General features: G+C 35.6%; 1 long non-coding RNA gene across 1 annotated transcript in view; it reads right to left on the bottom strand.

The window, feature by feature from the left end:
* Positions 1–18,818, bottom strand: part of LOC150085134 (uncharacterized) — a 34,439-nt gene extending 15,621 nt beyond the window's left edge. Inside the window, exon 1 of the long non-coding RNA XR_016546965.1 lies at positions 18,709–18,818. This is a non-coding gene — a long non-coding RNA (uncharacterized LOC150085134). The remainder of the gene's footprint in view (positions 1–18,708) is intronic.
* Positions 18,819–22,548: the final 3,730 nt, after the last annotated feature.

The following is a 22,548-nucleotide window of genomic DNA, read 5'->3' as shown; positions in this document are numbered from 1 at the left end:
TAATTGGGAAAGAAATTCTGAGTGTTATAAAGATTAACTCTAGCTCCCGTGGTGCATGGTTAGCATGCGCGCCAGAAATTTTACATGTTATCCTGTGAGGTTCAGTAGGAAAATCATTCAATGGCTAAAGCTTTGTGTATTAATAATAGTTTATAACTGGAATTCAGTTTTGTTAATATTATTGCAGAATCTGTTTTAGTGTTATAAATGTGTGAATGCGAATGTTGACTGAGTTCTGTGGCTGAATAATTAGCATGAAGGCTGGTTTGGTGATATAACCTCTGTTATTTGATGTAGTGTATTCAAATTTGGCGGTAATACTACCAGTGCATTAGGGAATCATGCTAAATCAATAGCCTTAAAAATAAAATCTTATAAATTTCTTTGTTCAATTATAATTTGTCATGATATTTTAAATACAATTAATCTGGTAAGTAAAATGCTCCAAAAAATGAATTTCAATATACAGAAACTCCCCGGCTTACGTAATATTAGACTTATGGAAATTCATTCGACTTTACATAAGTTTTTGCCGGCCGGTGCAAACTTTAAAAAAATCATGGAAACGTATTTTGCATTCCGTGGAATAAATGGAGGTAATGTGAACTCAATAACACTTTTTTTTTTTTTTTACTTCGTTCCAAGTCCTTGGAAGTTGAAAATTTCACCATATTACTAAGCTATTTAACTCTCTAAAAGGTCATATTTATAATGGAAATTGCACTATCCTTTCATCATTATCATATGTTCCCGTTATAAGAATCAATTTTGAATGCCTTTCCGATATTTTTCTAAAGCACGTTTCTGGAGGTCACGACCAAAAAACAATTTGCACTTTCCGGTTTATTGGGTTTTTCTGTTAATGCATCTAATTATAAACGGGTAATAAACTCGATCTTATTGCATTTGCGATAATCCCGATAACTCGAATTCTGTGGGTTTTTATGTTACGGTATTATGGTGAAATATGTTCCCCTTCACCAAAATCTTCAATCATATGAAAATCAAAATTTCGGAAACGTCTCTTCATTCCTATTTATTTATTACAATGGTGAAGGGAAAGGGGCCAACGGAAAGTGCAAGTGCTGACAGTGCCAAGAAACGAAACAAAATTGATTTAGAAATGAAGATGAAAATGATATGAAAATGAAGTACAAAGCAGGACAAAGTTTGTCATCTATTGCAAGGGAATAAGGTCTCGCTGCTTTAACAGTGAATACTATTTTAATGGACAGTGCGCGTTTAAAAGAACATGTCAAAGGATCAACGCACTTAAAATCTACAGTGATCACAAAACAGCGTTCCAGTGCTATATCAGCTGTTAATAATATGGATGGAAAATCAGATTCAGAAGCGAGCGCCCCTGAGTCTAATGACCATTCAAGCAAAAGCAACAAGTATTTATGAAGATATTAAGGATAAGTAAGGCGAATCCCAAACCAAGTTAGTGGCAAGAAACAGATGGTTTAATAGATTCAAGCATCGCGCTGGTTTCCACTACGTTAAAGTAAGCAGTGAAGTCGCCAGTGCCGATTCTGCAGCTGCAGAGAAATTCTGTGGTGTGTTGGAAAAAATTATTGATGAAGGCGGCTATTCAACGCAGCAAATTTTTAACGTTGACGAGACTGCTCTGTATTGGTAAAAAAAAATGCCAGATCTAACAAACATTGCCAAAGAGGAAAATACAATGCCAGGTTTCAAGGTGTCAAAAGATAGATCCACTCTCTTGCTTGGGGCTAATGCAGTGAGAGATTACAGATTAAAACCACTGCTTGTTTACCATTCTGGAAATCCTCGTGCATTTAAAGTCATCAATAAAGCCACCCTACTCGTGCTTTTCCGATCAAACCAGAAATCATGGATAACAATATCTCTCTTTGAGGATTGGTTTAAATGCTGCTTCATTCCCAAGGTTGAAAAATATTGTAAAGACAATGACATTCTTTTCAAGACTTTGCTTCTATTAGATAATGCTCCTGGACATCCTATGCATCTAGATGATTTCAATTCGAATGTGAGAGTCATATTTCTACCGCTAAACACAACTTCACTCATCCAACTTATGGATCAGGGTGTTATTTCGAATTTGACAAAGCTCGAGATGGACTAAATGAGGAGCTGAGACACTTCATGACCAGAGAGAGATGGCAATGGCATTTTGTGAAATTGCATCGCCAATGGCGAGGTTTGAGAAGGTGGATCCTGACAGCAAACGATTCTTAAAAGTTAACAGAGGTGTGAATGATATGCTTGCTTGCTACAAAAAAATCTACGATGAAAAGAAAAAAGCCACCGTCCAGTCATCCATTAATATGCTATTTCGTAAGGTTCAGCCGCCGACCACTTCTAAATCTCCACAGCCCTCAACCTCCGCAGCACCATACTTATCAGCTGAAGATGTCGATTCTGGCATGATGCTCAAGAAGTAAAACTTACTGATGTTATTCCTGTCTCCTCTCTTTTTTTATAATATTATAAATTTGAAATATTTTTAAATTGCACACTTTTATATAATTTTTCCTGTGCATGAGATAAAAAATTGAATAAATACAATAAATAATTCTCTTTACATGTTCATCGAACATTTCTTTTTTGATTCAGTCAATTCAGTGAGCACAGTTGCGAGTGCTGCACAAGCATGAGGAAAATTCTGACTTACGTAGCATTCCGCGGAACGCAACTCTTACGTAAATCAGGGAGTTCCTGTACATGAATTCTTGAATGTTTACAAAATATCACGGAATATTTTAAATTAAATAGAACAGAGAAAGCATTCCAGAAAATTCTCTATTCAGCTAATAATATAACTACTATCATTGGCATTGAAGCTTCATTTCCAGAAGTAAGCACTGTAAGGAAAAGATTGCAAAAACGTCATTTTGATTATGAAAGTAGAGATGAAGCTATTCAGGATCCACAACAAAATTTCAAAATTAATTTTTTCTTTCAAATTATGGACACAGTAATTTTCTTGTTAACTGAAAGGTTTACAAATATGAAAGAACATGTAGAAATATTTAAAATCTTTTATAATATTTATGAATTTAAAAAAAAAAAAAAAAAATGGTCAGATGATGATTGATTAAATCATTGCAAAGATTTGCATACTCTAAAGCATTTAGGGCATAAGCCCTGAAACGGTGCTGTCTGGGTGGTGGTACCCATCTGAGAATAAGTAACATTAGTCTTCTCCTTAAGTAAAGCGTTACTTATTCAAAGTAGTGCAATATCATGGTAACTCGTGAAGGTATTCACAATATGAGATATAACTTAAAACGATGCCGTTTTACTAATATTCTGATTTATTCAGATATAGCTATGTATTTATAATGCACTTGCACTATATTTATACAAAGATTTGCATATTAAATTAAGTGACATCGATTGTAATGAGTTTGATATTGATGGTTTAGTGTTATCTGAAGAACTCATAGTACTTCAGGTTTATATTAAAGATGATATTACTCCATTTGAAGTGTTATAATATATTTTTAAAAACGATTTTATAGATACTTTTTCAAATGTAGCAGTTGCACTAAGAATTTTTCTAACTTTTCCAGTTTCAGTTACCTCAGGTGAACGGAGTTTTTCAAAATTAAAATTAATCAAAAATTGTTTACAATCGACGATGTCTCAACAATGAATTTCTAATTTGACAATAATTTCAATGGAAAATGATCATTTGGAACAAATAAACATAAATGAAATAATAAACATCTCTTAAAGCAAGGAAACATAAATTTGTATAATTTTTTTAACATTATTTTTTAACATTATTTCCTTTTATTTCATTATTGTGATAGAGTACAATTACTGTGATTTAGAATTTAAAGTTTATTTCCAGAATTTCAGAATGATTTTGTTATTTTTGTTTGTTGTTTCATTATATTATATGTGAGATAAGTTGTAATTCTTTTCTTTTTCAATAAATGAATACAATTTTATTTACTCATTTTTTTTTTTTAATCCAAGTATTTTTGGGCGGAAAATTTGATTTCGCTTACTGGTGGCCCATAGGGTCCCAGCGGCCCTGGGCACCTGCAAGGTGATCTGATTGATTTGTATAAGGCCTTGAATAGTTTGAGCAGGCTCAATGCTGATGGGATACTTCCACTTGCTCCAATTAAGAACCTGAGGAGGCATAAATTCAAATTGAGGAAAGACAATTGTAGGATAGATGTGCGGAAGTTTGCCTTTAGCCAGTGGATGGTTGATTGCTGGAACAAACTTCCATCTGTCATCGTAGAAGTTGATAGCTTAAACAGATTCAAGGCAGAACTAGACAAACATTTGGAGCGGGTGGATGAGTGAAATGATGAGTGTGTGTGTGTGTGTGTGTGTGTGTGTGTGTGTGTGTGTGTGTGTGTGTGTGTGTGTGTGTGTGTTGGCTGATGCTATATAAGCTTGCTTTCTGCATCATATGCTTCAACTAATGCTAATGCTAACATATGGCAGACAGCCCTCTCTAGCAGAAATCAAAAGGAAAATCATATCTTTCTGGAAACAAAGTTTAGCATTTCACTGCTGTGAGAAATATCTGATATCCCCATGGTTTTATATTTATCTGAAATTGCCATGGTTTTATATTTTTTTGTGCCCACAAGTGCCCCCCCTCCATCATCCTGGGAAGCAGTGAATATCTAACTAAGCCTATTCAAAAACAATTATGTAAGTGAAGAATGGAGTGAAGATGTACTTGGGGCATTTTGACTTTGACTCTCTCAACCATGGTCAAAATGCTCCTGAGATCACAGTCACCAAACTTAAATGGAGTTTATTACTACTGTTCTATGCTTTGGAATATCCTTAAAGAGATATTTCAAAGCATGAATTTTTATACAAAAAATACAAAAAGCATTTTTATACAAAATATTTTTAGAGGGTGTGTGGGGTGAAAATTTTACTCATGTGCCATTATTAGTGGATTAAATGTATTTATGAAAGTTACATTTCTTAGAATTCATAATCTAACAATAGTAGTATGCTTTCTTTGATGGTAAACTGTCTTAAGAGACACGTTAGAACTTTCTTCTCTAATAAGCTAAAGGATTTTGCTTCAAAAACTTACACATAAACTAATTCTCTGAATTAGTTTATGTGTAAGTTTTGTAAGTTTCACTGCTCAGAGAAATGAAGTTCTCTGAGCAGTGCAGACGGGCTGCAAGAGTAGCTCATGGAGTATTGTCAATGATATACAGGAATTTTTCCAGCAGGGATAAGGAGGTGATTATTCCATTGTATAAGGCAATGGTCAGGCCACACCTAGAGTACTGTATACAGGTCTGGAGGCCTCATTTCAAGAAGGATGTAGAGCTGCTGGAACGAGTACAGAGAAGGGCAACAAGATTAGTGAATGGAACAAAAGGGTGCTCTTACGAAGAAAGGCTTAAGTTTTGCAAATTACAGTGTCTGGAGACTAGGCACCAGCGAGGTGATCTGATAGAGGTGTATAAAGCCTTGAATGGTTTAAGCATGCTCAATGCTGATGGGATTCTTCCTCTAGCTCAGAAAAATCACCTGAGAGGGCATAAATTCAAATTGAGGAAAGACAGATGTAGGATAGACGTGTGGAAATTTGCCTTTAGCCAGCGGGTGGTTGGTTGGTGGAACAGACTTCCATCCCTTGTGGTGGAGGTTGATAGCCTAAATAAGTTTAAGGCTCAGCTGGACAGGTATTTTGAACGAACAGAGGGGTGAAGTGGAAGTGGGTTTTTTTTTTTTTTTTTTTTGGCTGATGCTGCATAAGCTTGCTTTCTTGCATCAAATGCCTCTACTAATGCTAATGCTAATCCCACATCTAGCTATAATATTAACTTAGCAATTACAGTATTAACTTAGTGATAAAGAACATGATTTATTTTGTAACTGCAGTGTGTTTTTATGGTGTTTTCTTTTCTTATCTGAAAGTCTAATAAATCTACTTATTTCTTTTGTTTAATTTTTTGTGAAATATTACGGCAGTAGATGTGCCAATTTAATTTATACTATCATTATTTACTTTTTTTATTTCCAGTGTACATAAATCACAGACCTGTGTTTGGAACTAGTCTCGCAGAGTTGACATCAGCATTCAAAGCCCTTGGTATCAAGCAGGATGAAGGGAAAGAAATCAGCATACACAGGCAATTCTTAGTAAAGTCACTCCTTGAATTAGGTAGAAATTTTATCAATTATTGCTTAAATTTCCTCACTTATTCTTTTTTGTGTGTGTGTGTGTGTGTGTGTGTGTGTGTGTGTGTGTGTGTGTGTGTGTGTGTGTGTGTGTGTGTGTGTGTGTGTGTGTGTGTGTGTGTGTGCACGTGCACACACACACAGACCAACAAACGCATCTGCAGTTCATTTGTTGCGAAAAGAAAAAACAGAAATCTGGGATTCAAGTATAATCCCAGATCAGAAGAGAACAGAAATCTGTAGGAAGTGGCTATTCTACCACTTCTCTCTTTTTGTGTAATATCCTTTTGATACCATTGCACATGGGAAACTGCTGTACAAATTGGAGTGGTATGGCATTGAGGGTAAGTTACTGCAATGGATAAAGGGATGGTTGAGTGGGAGACGGCAGAGATTGGTAATAAATGGACACTGTTTTACGTGGACTAATGTTACTAGCGGAGTCCCCCAGGGTTCAGTGCTGGGCCCATTCTTATTTTCTGTATTTATCAATGATATCGATGAAGGTATATTATTATAATTATTATTATTTGACAGTACTGCATTATTATTATCATTAGCCATATAGTGCAAGAAGCTTGAAGCTTTTGCTGCATCAGCCAAAAAAAAAAAAAAAAAAAATTCTGAGTTACCCTGAGAGATAGAGAGAGAGATAGAGAGAGAGAGCAGTCAGAAAGAGAAGGGAATCACACAAAGACAGTTGTAGAATAAATGTGCAGAAGTTTACTTTTAGCCAGAGTGTAGTGGATTGCTGTAACAGACTTTCATCTGTCTTTGTGGAAGTTGATAGCTTAAATAAATTTAAGGCTGAATGAGACAAACATTTGGAGTGACCGGATAGGTGAAACAGGAGGGGGTTTTTGTTTGGCTGATGCTGTATAAGCTTGCTTTCTTGCATCATATGCCTCAACTAATGCTAATCAGAATGTCTTATACTGAGGGATTAAATCAGAATGTCTTATATAATGGGGGATTTTAACTTTCCAGATATTGACTGGAACTTGTGCATTTGTCACTTTCACACTAACAAGACTTTTTTGGATTTATTGGATGACTGTTTTCTACAGCAGCATGTTTGAGAGACAACCAGAGGGAGTAATATTCTTGATCTGATTATCAGCTGTGATTATTCCTGCATTAAGAATTTGCAGATAAAGGGAACACTGGGTGACAGTGATCAAAATGTACTGATATATAGGAATTACTTAAAGATGTAACTACCATCAAGGCTAAAGGGAAGGGCTTTTGCTTTCTTAAAGGTGACTACAGGGGGTCTCAAACAGTTTTTAAATTCTGTACAGTGGGATCAACTGATGATGTTACCAACGTTGAATTCTAAATGGGAAACCTTCAGGGACTTAAACTTGGAGGCTACTAGGCTTTTCATTCCAGCTAAGAAATACTGTTCAAGGTTCAGGCCTAAATGGATGTCAGATGAATTAATGGGATGCATATAAAGTATCAGGTGACACAGAAGCCTATGGCAGATATAAACGAGTCTGTAATTAAGTGACAAAGGAGGTTAGGCAGGCAAAGGCACATTACGAGAATCTTTGGCAAAGGATATCAAAGAAAAACAGCAAAGAGTTCTTCACTTATGTGAACTCTAGAAGGAAAGGGATGAATCAGATTGGACCACTTAACATAGATGGATTGACTATTGATCATCATGCTCAGATAGCTGATAAACTGAGTGAGTATTTTGCATCTATATTCGCACACAATGAGCTATTCAATGAGGGGAATGCCAGAAATCTATCAAACTCTAACAGGGAGCTAAGTGATTTTGTAATAACTGAGAGCAAAGTGGAGGAGAAATTGTTGAAGTTAGGCACATGGGGTGGACGGGATCTATAGAGTTATATTAAAAGAGGAAGCAAAGGAAGTAAGCAAACCCTTGGCCATAATTATGAGAGCTTCCTCGGACTCAGGTGAAGTCACCAAGGACTGGAGGTGTGCAAATGTATCACCAATTCACAAAGGTGGTTCAAAAGGTGACACACATAACTAGATAACTGTTAGTTTAACTTGTGTTTGGGGAAAATAATGGAGTCACTAGTTAGAGAAGCATTGCAGGATCATCTAGACAAGACTGCAGTAATAGCATTAGCATTAGTAGTTAAGACACAGCATGGGTTTGTTAAAGGGAGGTCTTGTCTGACCAGTTTGATTGCATATTATGATGTGGTCACAAAGGAACTGAATGCCAAAAACAATTTTGATATCATATACTTGGATTTCAGGAAAGCTTTTGATACTATTGCACATGGAAGTCTGCTGTACAAATTGGGAGGTGTGGCATTAAGAGATGGATAAAGGGATGGTTGAATGGGAGACGACAGAGAGTTGTAATCAGTGGACACTGCTCTTCATGGACAAATGTTATTAGTGGAGTTCCCCAGGCTTTGGTGCTGGGCCCATTGTTGTTTTGTGTATTCATCAATGATATTGATGACGGTATATTAGCATTAATAGAGAAATATGATGCAAGAAAGCAAGCTTATGCAGCATCATCCCCAAAAAAAAAAAAAAAAAAAAAAAACGCTCCCATTTCACCCCTCCATTCATTCCAAATGCCTGTCCAGCTCAGCCTTAAATTTATTTAGCCTATCTTCTACCACAAAAGATGGAAGTCTGTTTCACCAATCAACTACCACTGGCTAAAGGCAAATTTTCACACATCTATTCTACAACTGTCTTTCTTCAATTTGAATCTGCCCCCTCAGGTTCTTAATCTGAGCAAGAGGAAGGATTCCATCAGCATTCAGCTTTCTCAACCCATTCAAGGCCTTATACACCGCAATTAGATCACCTCGCAGTTGCCTACTTTCCAGGCACCGCAAAACTTAAACCTTTCTTGGTAAAACCACCCCTTTGTTCCCCTCACCAATCTTGTTTCCCTTCTTTGTACTCGTTCTAGCAACTCTACATCCTTCCTAAAATGAGGCCTCCAGACCTGTACACAGTACTCTAGGTGTGGCCTCACCATTGCCTTGTATAATGGGATAATCACCATCCTGTGTCTACTAGCAGAATTCCTATATATCATTGACAAGACTCCATGACCTACCCTGGCAGCCCCTCTGCACTGCTCAGCAAATTTCATATTTGACTGCACAATTATCCCCAGGTTTTTTCACTTTCCACTTCTCTTAGTGTAGTACCACGCAGTTGGTACGTTTCTCTTCAGTTATTGCTACCCATATGCAATACTTTGCATTTTTCAATGTTAAACTTCAGTTGCTACCTTTCAGCTCATTTGCCCAACTTATCTAGATCCAGTTGGAGTAGCATACTGTCTTTACTGTCGTTAACAACCTTGCCAACCTTTGTATCATATGCAAAATTAGACATTAAACTTGATATACTGTACCTTCATCAATATAAATAAATAAATAAATAAATAAATTTTCTGTTTATACTCCGGGACAACCAAACGGTCAGAGGAGTTCACAAGATAGACAGAATACAAGAAACAGCACTGTATTCAGCAGTCACGGGCTTGAACCCCGGTCATTCAAGGCACTTGTACTTATGCACCCGCGCGCCTGACCACTAGGCTACGGCTATCATTAATAAATATTCCTCTCTAGATGATCCTGCAATACACTGATCTCATTATTTTCCCTGGAAAAGAGTTCAAGCTTAAACATCTATAATTATTCACTTCACTTTTGTGAATAGGATATCTCTCTTTTTGTGAATAGGAGAGAAATATGCACACACATACATAATCTGTTGAGACCCCCCCTCTCCTGAATCCAAGGATACTCTTGTAATTATGGCCGAAAGCCTGCTTACCTCTTTTGCTGCTTCTTTTAATATAATTGAATAAATCCTATGTGCCTTGTACTTTTAAATTTAATAATTTCCTCTTCCACTTTCTTTTCAGTTATCACAAAATCATTTAACTCCCACTTATAATCTGGTTTACTCCTAGCATTCCCATCCTAAAAATTTCTTCACAGGTAAATGTCAATGCAAAATATTTATTTAATTTTTGCAATCTGAACATGATCATCAATAGTTATGCTATTTATAGTTAGCTAGTGGATACAAATACATACTTGCATTCTTATTCAATTCAGTCAGCTAGATAAAACACCCACATGAGGAGGGAGTCAAATGGGTAGTTCATTTTATTGTTCTTTTTTTTCTTTTTTTTTCATTTTTTTGGATATTACAGCAAAAGCCTCAGGCTTCATTGCTTGATATGGCTAGTGCTAATATTAATACTAATATATTCAAACATATTATCAGTTTTAAAAAAAGTTTGTTTTTTAAATTTCATTATAGGTGAACCTTTCCATGAGGAAGAATTAAAAGAAACATTGAGAGTTGTAACTGGTAGTTCTCGTCCACCCGGACCTATGTTAAAATTGGAGGATTTACTACCTCAGGTGAATTTATTTTGTGTTTAATATTTATTATAATGAAAGACATATTTATTATTATTTTGTGGTGGAACATTTGTGGTAACAGAAAATCTAACTGATTTATATTCAGTTCAGACTGTTAGATTTCCTGTTACCACAAATGTTCCACCATTTAATGAAGCCCAGATTTCTATTCAAATGTCAAATAAAAACTTTGTAACTGAATAATTATAATTTGTAACTAACTGAGAGGACTGCAAGTACAAATTTAAATACAGTAAACCCCGCTATTCGCGGTATCTGTATTCGCGGTTGCTGATTTCATATAAAATGTAACCTAAAAAATGCGAATTTTAAAGTGCCATGAACATTTTCCGCCATAAAAAAACATGGACGTGGCTAAAATTATCTTTCCCGGTCAAAACAGTGCTCAGTGGGTGGGGGAGAGGGGTGACAAAATCGCGAGTTTGTATGTTTCTCGCTAATCCTTGTTCAGTGTGTGTTATGCGCTTGCCATGGAAGGTTTCGTCGTTTGCTTTTAATTTATATTCTTATAAATTGAATAAATTTATCAATTTAATAACTGATATGCTTACAAAAGTGATAAATCTACCATTTTGCAGTGTAAAACAGACTTTTTCGAGTGTGTTAACGGAAGAAAGTGACTTTATTTGGACAAGTTCTTTTTAACTCGTACAAAAATATGGCTACGAATAACAAGGGAAATGTGAAAATATCAAAGAAGGTGATGACATTGGTGAATAAAATTGAGTTATTAGACAAAATTTCTAATGGTGAAAGTGTCTCCTCAGTGGCAAAACAATATAAAATCAATGAGTCAATGGTACGATCAATCAAAAAATCGGAAGAAAAAATCCGCCGTAGCGCCTGTGAAAACGCGCTAATTGCTTCAAAAATTTGCTCTGTAACTCGTGATGTTAAATTAGAAAAAAATGGAAAAGGCTTTAAATCTGTGGATAGAAGACCGAACTCAAAATAAAATTCCCCTTTTCATCATTCATGAAAAGGCAAAACTCCTTTATCAACACTTTAGCGAAACTGGTGATAGAACTGGCGGAATAAGTTTTTTAGCTAAAGCAAAAGCGCTAGATTGAAAGATTTGTTTGAAATTTCTAATAAATATTACATTTAATATTAAATTGTTTCTTATTTTCATTTCAATGTCATATGCTTGCATTTCACTATGTACTGTCTATGTACATAGTCATATTATGAAGGTACGTATAAATTTTATTATTATTATTATTTTATTATTATTAGCCTTATGGTGCAAGGAAGCCTGAGGCTTATGCTACACCAGGCAAAAAAAAAAAAAAAAAAATTCTGAATTACCCAGAGAGAGAGAGAGAGAGAGAGAGAGAGAAGGGAATCACCAAGAAAGAGAAGAATAATGATATCCAGCTGAGGACCCTGGGTGTGCCAAACCCATACTCACCAGATGTGAGCCCCTGGGGTTAAATACATACATAGACAAAATTCTAGACTAGTTTTTCTTATATATTTCATACTTTGGAACTGAACCCCTTTATTACTATGGGAGTCATAACTCAGTATTCGTGTTTTCGGTATTCGCGGCATTTCTCAGGAACGTAACCCCCACGAATTGCGGGGGCTTACTGTATAAATATTAAACTAATAATCCTAAGCTTTTCAAGTATGGAAGCGAAAGATAAATCCACTGTTTGAAAATAGGAGAGAGTCAGATATGAAGTTTTCTGAGCAGTGCAGACAGGCTGCCAGAGTAGGTCATGGGATTTTGTCAATGATATACAGGAATTTTTCCAGCAGGGATAAGGTGATTATCCCCATGTATAAAACAATGTTCAGGCCACACCTTGAGTATTGCGTACAGGTCTGGAAGCCTCATTTTAGGAAGGATATAGAGTTGCTGGAACGAGTACAGAGAAGAGCAACAAGACTGGTGAGGGAACAAAGGGGTGTTCTTATGAAGAAAGGCTTAAGTTCTGCAAATTGCAGTGCCTGGAGAGTAGGCACCTGCGAGGTGGTCTGATTGAGGTGTATAAGGCCTTGAATGGGTTGAGCATACTGAATTCTGATGGGATCCTTCCACTTGTTCATATTATGAACCTAAGGGGGCATAAATCAAATTAAGGAAAGACAGATGTAGAATAGATGTGCGGAAATTTGCTTTTAGCCAGTGGGTGGTTGATTGCTGGAACAAACTTCCATCTGTCGCTGTGAAGTTGATAGGGAAAATAAATTTAAGGAGGAACTGGACAGGCATTTGGAGGGAATGGTGTGTTTTTTTTTTTTTTTTTTGGCTGATGCTGCATAAGCTCATACACTTGCTTTCTTGCATCACATGCCACTACTACTACTATTACCTGAAAAATTAATAAATGAAATGATTGATACATATGAAAAGTAAAAGCAAAAAAGATTATTATAATACTTGCATGTTTGATTATAATTTGTATGTTTTTTGGGGAATTTTAATTGGTTATTTTCATATTATTAAACTATGATTATTGTCAGTAATGTGGTTTTTTTGAACTGACTATTATTATTTAGATGTTAAATAGTGAATATTTCCTCTTATTTCCCATTTTAGCCGAGTGGGTAAAGTACCTGCCCGGCAACCCAAAGGTCGCGGGTTCGATTCCCGCCTCGGGCTTGGATCAAAGTACTGCAAAAACCTTGGGAGGTGCAATATGGCCACAGAAGCCGATGTGCCAACAACTACCAAATCAAAAAAAAAAAAAAAAAAAAAAAAATTTCCTATTTTGTTTTCTCATATTCTCTTATTATAAGAGAATTTTAAAATATACAGATTTCTTTGATTGTAACATATACAGATGTTGTAAATATTAAATAATATTAAAAAAATATACAGCAATACCTCGCCTAGCATGGCTTCAAACAGCACGGGTTTCACTATAACACAGTTTTCAATTAAGTTTAAGTCATAAATTTACTGTATATTAAAACTCATTCAATAGCCTAGACACGTACTTTACATATATATGCTACGTTGTCGTAGCTTAGGTATGTGTACATATATGCTGCTTTGTCATAGCCTAGTTATGAATACATATATGCTGCAGTGCCAACTCTGTTGTCTCACATGCACATGTGCCAATAGCAACCTGCAAGTGTTCAGTATTCTTAATTCCATCCTGGCGAGATGACATGATAGCTTTTCAGACTTTTCATTTCACAATTTATTTTTTTACTCCTTTAAATATGATTTCAAATATATTTGCATCTTGGCTAGAAATCGCTGACAACACGCGTTCTGTTTGGTAGCATGTTTTGCCCCATTTGGCAAATGATTTCACTGGTTTTGAATCCCAAATTCAGACAATTACCGAAGACATTGTGAAGATCAGAAAAGACTTGAGATTCGAAACTTTGGACACTGCCAGTGTATGTGACTGCATTGACTCACATGCAAATGACTTAGATGATGCAAATCTCCTTGAAATTGATGAGCAAATTGCATATGAGGAAAAGGAAAACAATTCTGAAGTGGATAACACTGACGTGGTACCAAAAAATTTAACAGAAGAATTGAATAAAGTTTTTTGGGGGGTTGACATGGCCTGTGAGGCAATTATGAATGGAGGTCTGGATGTTGAACATAGCATCAAGAAATGGCAATTTTACAAGATGGAATTCAATGCTACAAAGAATTGTACTCTGAGAAAAAGAAGAGATGACTTCATGAAATACCTAAATAAACAATAAAGCTGTTTTCTCATCTCTTATGTTACCTTTTCATTAATAAAATTTTTGCAATATTTTTTATTTCAAATCCTTTTAATTGGCTATCAAGTGCAAATTGTTTATAGATTTATTATAATTTGTTTATAGACTGTTTCTCTGGTACGCATTCAATTAAAACCCATTATAATTATACCTCAATCAGCACAGTTTCACATAACATGGAACAGTTTCGGTACCAATTATCAGTGCTATGCGGGATATTGCTGTACACATATACTACATGTACCCCTGAAGTTTATATTATCCCCCCCCCGTTACCCCCAAAGTTTATATTCTCCCACCTAGATCAGGAGTGATAACGTCCCCAAGGGGGCAAAAATCATGGATATTACAATGGTTTGTGGCCCTCCAAAGTTCAGTCCTATCCAATGACATCTTATTTTGTTATTATTATTATTAGCTACATGGTGCAAGGAAGCCTGAGGCTTGTGCTGCTCCAGCCAAAAAAAAAAAAAAAAAAAAGAAAATTCTCTGAGTTACCCTGAGAGAGAGAGAGAGAGAGAGAGAGAGAGAGAGAGAGAGTCAAAAGTAGAGAGGAATCACCAAGACAGAAAAGAATGATGATATCTAGCTCAGGACTCTGGGTTCCTTAATATTTAATTTCTCTCTTTGGGTTTTCAGTGCTTTCAGAGGTAATGCCTCCGCACTCCTTGCCTTTTCCGATAGCTGCAACTTTAGCAGTGGCTTGGTGGTATTTATTCATGGTTTATTTATTCATTCTTTTGTTTCATTGGTCAATATATGAGGCATGGATGGGATGAGGAAATGTTTCAGTCTATTGTTTCTCTTTCTAAGCGACAATTAGTATTGATTTATTGCATCAAATGAATGCATCAAATGCATCATGAATGCATCAAATGCCTCTACTAATGCTAATGCTAATGCTAATGTTTCCTTGTGGAAGTTGTTTATTTTTGATCCACAGTGCTTTTGTGAGTGACATGCGCCATGAGAGTTAAATAAAAATAGTTTATATTTTATTATTTAATTCTTTGTCATTATTCAACCCATCAATAATGTCAAGTACTGAAAAGAAAAAATGTCAGTAGTATCTGGATGAATATCTAGCTTATGATTTTGAAAGCCCATTCAATTCAAGACAACCTAATGTGTTTTATGTGTAATAGTTCTTTTTCAAATGAGGCTATGAAACCATCAAGACTTTTAAATCACTTAAAAAGCAAACATCCTGATAAAGAGGGTAAACATAGAATATTTTAAAAATTTAAAACAGCATTTTGAATAACATAGCATTGTTACTTCCTTATTTAAGAAGAACACAGAAACATATGATGATGAAATGATTGCATCTTATAAAATTGCAGAAATAATTGCTAAAACTAGTAGCTCATACAATTGCTGAGACTGTTACACAACCTGCATTAGAGACTGTAATTTCAACAGTGATGCATCAAAAGCCTTCCAGTATTTTAAAAGCATTGCCATTGAGCAATGATTCAATTCGAAGACAAATCGATGAGATGTCAGTGAGATTGAAGAGCAGCTAATTGACAAACTAAAAACAAGAAAATTTTCTATTCAGATTGATGAATCCACAGTTACTGACAATAATGCCCTTCTAATGGCAAGCCGTTATTTTGATGATAATTGTAAATTGTAAGAAGAGATGTTGTTTGTAAAATGTATAGAAACTGACTGTACTGGCACATCCATTTTTGCTGCTGTAAAAACATGGTTTGATGAAAAACAAGTACCATTGGAAAATTTGGTATCCTGTGCCACTGATGGTGTAACCTCCATGGTTGGAAGGCATAAAGGTTTTATAGCCCACCTAAAGGAAATATGTCCCAAAGTTCTTGCAACACACTGCATTGTGCACCGACATTATCTGGTTGCAAAAAATATTAGTCCAGTTCTTTATCAATCTCTCAGTATAATTATTAAAACCATCAATAAAATAAAGTCACATAGCAGATATGATCGTCTTTTCAGAAATTTTTGTCTTGATAATGAAGAATAGTATGTGAGGCTTCTTTTACATACAGAAGTCAGGTGGCTTTCTAAAGGAAACTGTTTAACAAGATTTGTAAAACCTTTTTTGATACGATAATTAGTTTTTTAGAAAGCAAAGGAGATCAGCAAACACAAAAACAACTTATACTTTATGGCTTGGATTTTTTGAAAACTTAATGAGGTATGACTTCAAATTCAAGGGAAATTAATTATGATGATAGAGTGCAAATGCATATTAAAAGCCTTCACTGAAATACTGAAATATTTGAAAACAATTTCATGGTATGCAAGAGTTAGCTGAAATCAGTGAATCTCTCACCGAGGTCTTAAGGATTATTCAAGGTCATTTGTGTTCTTTAAATTTAAAATTAAAAATTGATTTTTAGATTTATTTTCTTTTGAAGTGAAGCCATGGATGTTAGATCCAATTGGATGCAATACTGGGTCTGCTAGTGAATAAATTCAAGAACTTGTTGAATTAAAATGTAACGAAGAATGCAAACATAAATTCAGAAACAACTGAACTTCTTTATCCAACGATGTGGTCTGAAATAGCCAAAGTGCTTCTTTGTTTTCCAAAATGGTTGAAAGTGGTTTTAGTTCAGTAAATAAAATATTAACAAAGGAAATGAACAGAATTGACATCAGTTCAAGAGGGAGACATTAGAATTAAACATACCGAACATTGAACTTTTAGCTAAGAAGCATCAGTGATTTTTTTTTTTTAGTGTTTTCCACCAACCATGGAATAAAACGAAAGAAGAAACCAAAATTTTTTAAAATATTTAATATTTACAATAAATTATTTACAAACAATATTACTAATAGTAATTTTAAAATAAATTAAAACAACTGTGATATACAGGATAATAATAAAATGCCGAATTTAAAATGCAATAAAATATACTGGTTAAAATCGCTAAAATACTAACTGAAGCTTTCAAAGGCTTCTGCCTTCTTTCTCAACAGTGTTGAGAAAGAAGGCAGAAGGCTTCTTTCTCAACAGTGTTGAGAAAGAAGGCAGAAGCCTTTGAAAGCTTCAGTTAGTATTTTAGCGATTTTAACCAGTATATTTTATTGCATTTTAAATTCGGCATTTTATTATTATCCTGTATATCACAGTTGTTTTAATTTATTTTAAAATTACTATTAGTAATATTGTTTGTAAATAATTTATTGTAAATATTAAATATTTTAAAAAATTTTGGTTTCTTCTTTCGTTTTATTCCATGGTTGGTGGAAAACACTAAAAAAAAATCACAGTATGAGTATACCCAACCCCAGAGGCCTATTTGAAGAACTAAGAAGCATCAGGCTCGGAGATCTCATTGAATAAAAAAGAGTAACTATAAAGTGTTTTCTGTTTAAAATTTCATGGGGGGGTACGATTCGGAAAAAAAAATTGTCTAAAACAGCCCTTTAGGGGGCGATAATTTAAAAAAGGTTGAGAAACACTGATCTAGATCAGCACGATCCCCGAGGACTTACAGCCTGCTGGTCCCCTATACAAACAACAGGCAAGTAATACGAATTATAGTACAATTCCAATGGCAACAATAATGATAGGTCACAAACAAGTTGTATCAGATTATGTCAGCTAGTCTGCGCAGGAACCATATTAAGGAAGCTGTTCTTGCTTGCCTCTGCATAGGATAATCACCTTACGCGTTATTTTCTGCTGAGGGTGGATGATCCCTCCTACCACAATGAGGACCACAATGCCATTTTAATTATACATATTTTAACTGAATTTCCAAGTTTTATATATGAATGTTATGTTATTTTTGGTTTTTAGGAGCATTAGCAACTAAGGCCATATTGCTCCGGGGATATGCAGTGGTCATTCCCTGACCTTTCCGCATCCTCCGTATTTGGTGGTCACGGGCTCGAATACCGGTGTAATCAAGAAGCGTGTGCTATGCACTGCTGCTCCTGCCCACCTGGCTACGGAGACGCCATATATGAATGACATATGTCTTTTATCATTAGCAGTGACAAATGATGCAATAAAGCAAGCTTATATGGCATCAGCCAAAAGAAAAAAAAAAAAAAAACCACTTCCCATTTTACCTATTCATTCCCTCCAATAGTTTGTTCCAGCAATCTTTTACCACTTTTAGCCATCTGACACACGTAACTTTAACTTACCAAGAAGAATATAAGCTATAGCTGTACAAAGTTCAGTTCCCACAACAACAGTGTTATTCATGCTTTTAGTTGCATTGATTATCATAAAATTCAGTTTTGTGTGAATGCGTATGTATATTAAATAGTAGTAGAGTTTCAATTTGTGCAGAGAATACTAAAACATAGTAACATGTTACAAAAATCAAGAAGCGTTACTTATGTGGGATTTGACCACAAAAAAAAAAAAAAGAAAACAAAAAAATATTTCTAAACACAATCGATTTTACTGCACCTGAAATCTGAGCTGAGTTCAGTCGAAACAGATAAACTTCTGTTTCTGCATCCACTGTAAAATTTCATTAAACAAGAGGACTTCATGGTTGTGTAGCAATCCAAAAATCCTTATTGAAACTAGAAAATTGAAATGTGAAAAGTGACCACATGGTGCAAGGAAACCTATGGCTTATGCTGTACCAGCCAAAAAAATAATAATAAAATAAAATAACAAAAAATAAATAAAATACAATAATAATATTAATAATAAGAGAAAAGGAAATAGATAACCTATGCATTTCCCTCCTCCTGTAACCCCAGGGGCTCACATCTGGTGAGTATGGGCTTGGCACACCGAGGGTCTTGAGCTGGATATCATCATTCTTCTCTTTCTTGGTGATTCCTTTCTACTTCTGTCTGTCTCTTTCTCACTCTCAGGGTAACCCGGAATTTTTTTTTGGCTGGTGCAGCATAAGCCTCAGGCTTCCTTGCACCATATGGCTAATAATAATAATAATAATAATTATCCAGCTGACCTTTGAATTTCCCCAACCTGTCAGCCTCTACCACTCATGTAGGTAACTTATTCCAGTAATTAAAACTTGCTGGTAAAATAAAATTTCCTGCAATCCAGTCTAAACATCTTCCCCCATAACTTGAAATTATGGCCCAGTCATTTATAACTGTGCAAATTTCATCCTTATTCAATTAATTTTGCTGGATTGAGTTTCAGATGGATTGTAATTAACTAAGTTATCTTTGCCCTGCTGGAGAATTACTTGGAAGTCAGCATTTTTAAGGAATTGGTAGTGGATATTTAAGAAGATGAGGCTGTTTATGTAGGACAAGTTTCTCAAACTGAAAATAATAAGTAATGCAAATTATAAGTGTTAACAGTGATATATAGTTATGTATATATATTTATTCATGTATGGTGTACAAGGGGGTATCAAAAAGTTCATACCCTGACCTAGATAGGGGCTCACATCTGATGAGTATGGCCTTGGTACACCCAGGGTCCTGAGCTGGATATCATTATTCTTCTCTTTCTTGGTGATTCCTTTCTACCTCGCTCTCTCTCTCTCTCTCTCTCTCTCAGAAAATTTTTTTTGGCTGGTGCAGCATAAGCCTCAGGCTTCCTTGCACATTATGGCTAATAATAATAATAATAGATAAAACATCAATAGGAAGATGCTGTTTTTAATATAAGTTGTCTACATATTCAATAACTAATATGTGAAATTTCATTCCCGTAGGTGATTGTACAGTAGAGGTGGAACCCAGAATCTGAGGAAGAACGCTATGGTTGACAAAGTGGAGTATCAAGTAGTGATCAAGTTCCTGCATTTGCAGGGCAAGAAAGCTCAGGAAATTCACGAAGAAATGAAAGCTGTGTATGGGCAGAATTGTCCATCCTATGACACTGTAAAAAAGTGAAAACAAGAGTTCCAGTGTGGTAGTACAAGTATTTTTGACGAGCCAAGAGAAGGAAGGCCATCAACATCCACAGACAGTGAGATGGTTGCAAAGGTTGCGCAGCTGTACAAAGTGGTGCTGGTGACAGATGTGTGACAATTCATTTCATTGCTAATAGAGTGGGAATTAGTTATGGGTCTACCCGCAGCATTTTACCTGACCATCTGCGCATATCTAAAGTCTTCGCACGATGAGTTCCAAGGTTGCTGACGCCTTTGCAGAAGCAATATTGAATGCAATGTTCTCACCAACTGTTCAATTTGTGTGATGCAGATGTTGAGAACTTTTTTGATCTGTTGGTGATAAATGATGAGTGCTGGGTGTACCAGTATGATCTGGAGACTAAAGACATGCCAAAGCATTGGAAGCACACCTCCTCCTCCTCACCTCCCAAAAAGGCAAAGACCACTCCACTGCGAAGAAGGTAATTACATCACCTTCTTCGCAGTGGATTTCTGTAGACTACTCCATCTGCGAAGAAGGTGATGTAATTACCTTCTTCGCAGATGGTGTCTGTCTTCTGTCAGATAATGCACCGGTCACACGGCCATTGCCACCACCAACTTTGTTACCCAATGCGGCTACTGCAGCACCTATTCTCCTGACCTAGCATTGTCAGACTTCTTGTTTCGAGAAATGAAGAAACCATTGCATGCACACCACTTTGATTCATCTCAGGAAGTCATCAATGAAGTGGAATCGTGGTTTCAGGCAAAAAAAAAAAGTGCAGTTTTATGATCAAGGCATTAAACAACTGATCCATAGATGGGAGAAATGTGTTTACTATAAATGGAGAGTACATAGAAAAGGATTAAAGTTCCTGTGAAGTTTGAGCTTTCTAGGGCTATTATTTCCAAGTAAGGGTGCAAACTTTTTGATACTCCCTCATATGATTCATTCATGTGTGAATAATTTTTTTAAATGTGCATCAGTTACATAGAGAATGAAGTTTCAATAGACAAAAGTCACATATTTTCAGTCATTTTGTTATTCCATGTTTTTATCATTTGTTGATTTTTATTTTATTCTTTTTTATATAAAAATAAAATAAGAACATTTTATGAAAGATAGTTTTATATTGGGGGCAAAAGTTGATGATGATGATGCTGTAGAGCAGATATCATCTTTTAAGGCCAAAAAGGGTGATATTGTTGTACACGTTAACACTAATGACATTAAGAGTAGGAGATCTGCAGATTTACTTAAAAAAGGTCAATGTTGAAAAAAAGTTGTGATTTAGGGTTAAATTTGAAAGTGTATAAAGAGAGCCTTGTCAATCAAATCTGCCCTGGAGATATTGTACAAGGCTCATTGGGTACAATTTTTCTCAGTATGGTCTGTGCTTGTTAACTGTAGAGTTTCTACAGGGATTTGATACACTTAAATAGAAAGGGTGCAAGAATATTTGCTGACAGTATTGAGGCAGCATTAGGTGGGTTGGAAAACTAGCGGAGGGGGGATTCACAGACTAATAGATTAATGTTAGCCTCAGGCAGAGGTGAAAGTGATTCTTGCACTTCTATTGTTGGATTGTTGGGAATAAATACATGGGCTGTGTTATGGTAACTAAGAATAAATACATGGGCTGTGTTATGGTAACTAAGAATAAATACATGGGCTGTGTTATGGTAACTAAGACTAAGAATAGGTGTATGTATACTTGCATGTACACCAGTGCTAGAAGTAATATAAATAAATTTGATGAATTTGAGGTTCTGGTCAAGGCATCAAAGGTAGATATTGCTGGGATATCAGAAACGTGGCGTGACAAAGATATAAGGAATGAAAATTGGAATTTGGAGAGTACAATGTGTACAGAAAGGATAGACAGGATAGAAAGGGAAAAGAGGTTGTGCTGTTAGTGAAAAAACACGAAATCTAAGGAAGTGCATCGAGTTGACATGGGTGGACAGTGTAGTGTTGAGTCAATTTGGTGTGAAATAAGCACGGGGAAAGCAATGTTGAGAGTGGGAGTGTGTTTTAAGCCTATTCAATCTGATGAGTACAATCAACTGTACAAAGAAATGGGTGGGCCAGTAAATTAAATTGTCTTAAATTGGCAGATTTTAATTTCCCGGATATAGACTGGAACTTGTGGGTCATTCTCACACTAGCAAGACTTTTGTGGATTAATTAGATCATTGTTTTCTACAGCAGCATGTTCGAGAGGCAACCAGAGGGAGAAATACTCTTGATCTGATTATCAGCAGTGATTATTCATTCATTTAAAATCTGTAGATAAAGGAGCCACTAGATGGCAATGATCACAATGTACTGATGTGGGATTTACTCAGAGATGTAACTACCAAACTACCATCAAGGGTAAAGGAAACGATTTTTGCTTTCGTAAAGGTGCTATAGTAGACTCAGACAGTTTTTAAAT

This window comes from Mastigoproctus giganteus, chromosome 5 (assembly GCF_048544385.1).
Source record: "Mastigoproctus giganteus isolate SK-2022 chromosome 5, ASM4854438v1, whole genome shotgun sequence".
In the NCBI taxonomy this organism is placed as follows: domain Eukaryota; kingdom Metazoa; phylum Arthropoda; class Arachnida; order Uropygi; family Thelyphonidae; genus Mastigoproctus; species Mastigoproctus giganteus.
The sequence above is the reverse complement of the archived record's forward strand: the minus strand, read 5'-3'. Positions and strand labels throughout refer to the sequence as shown.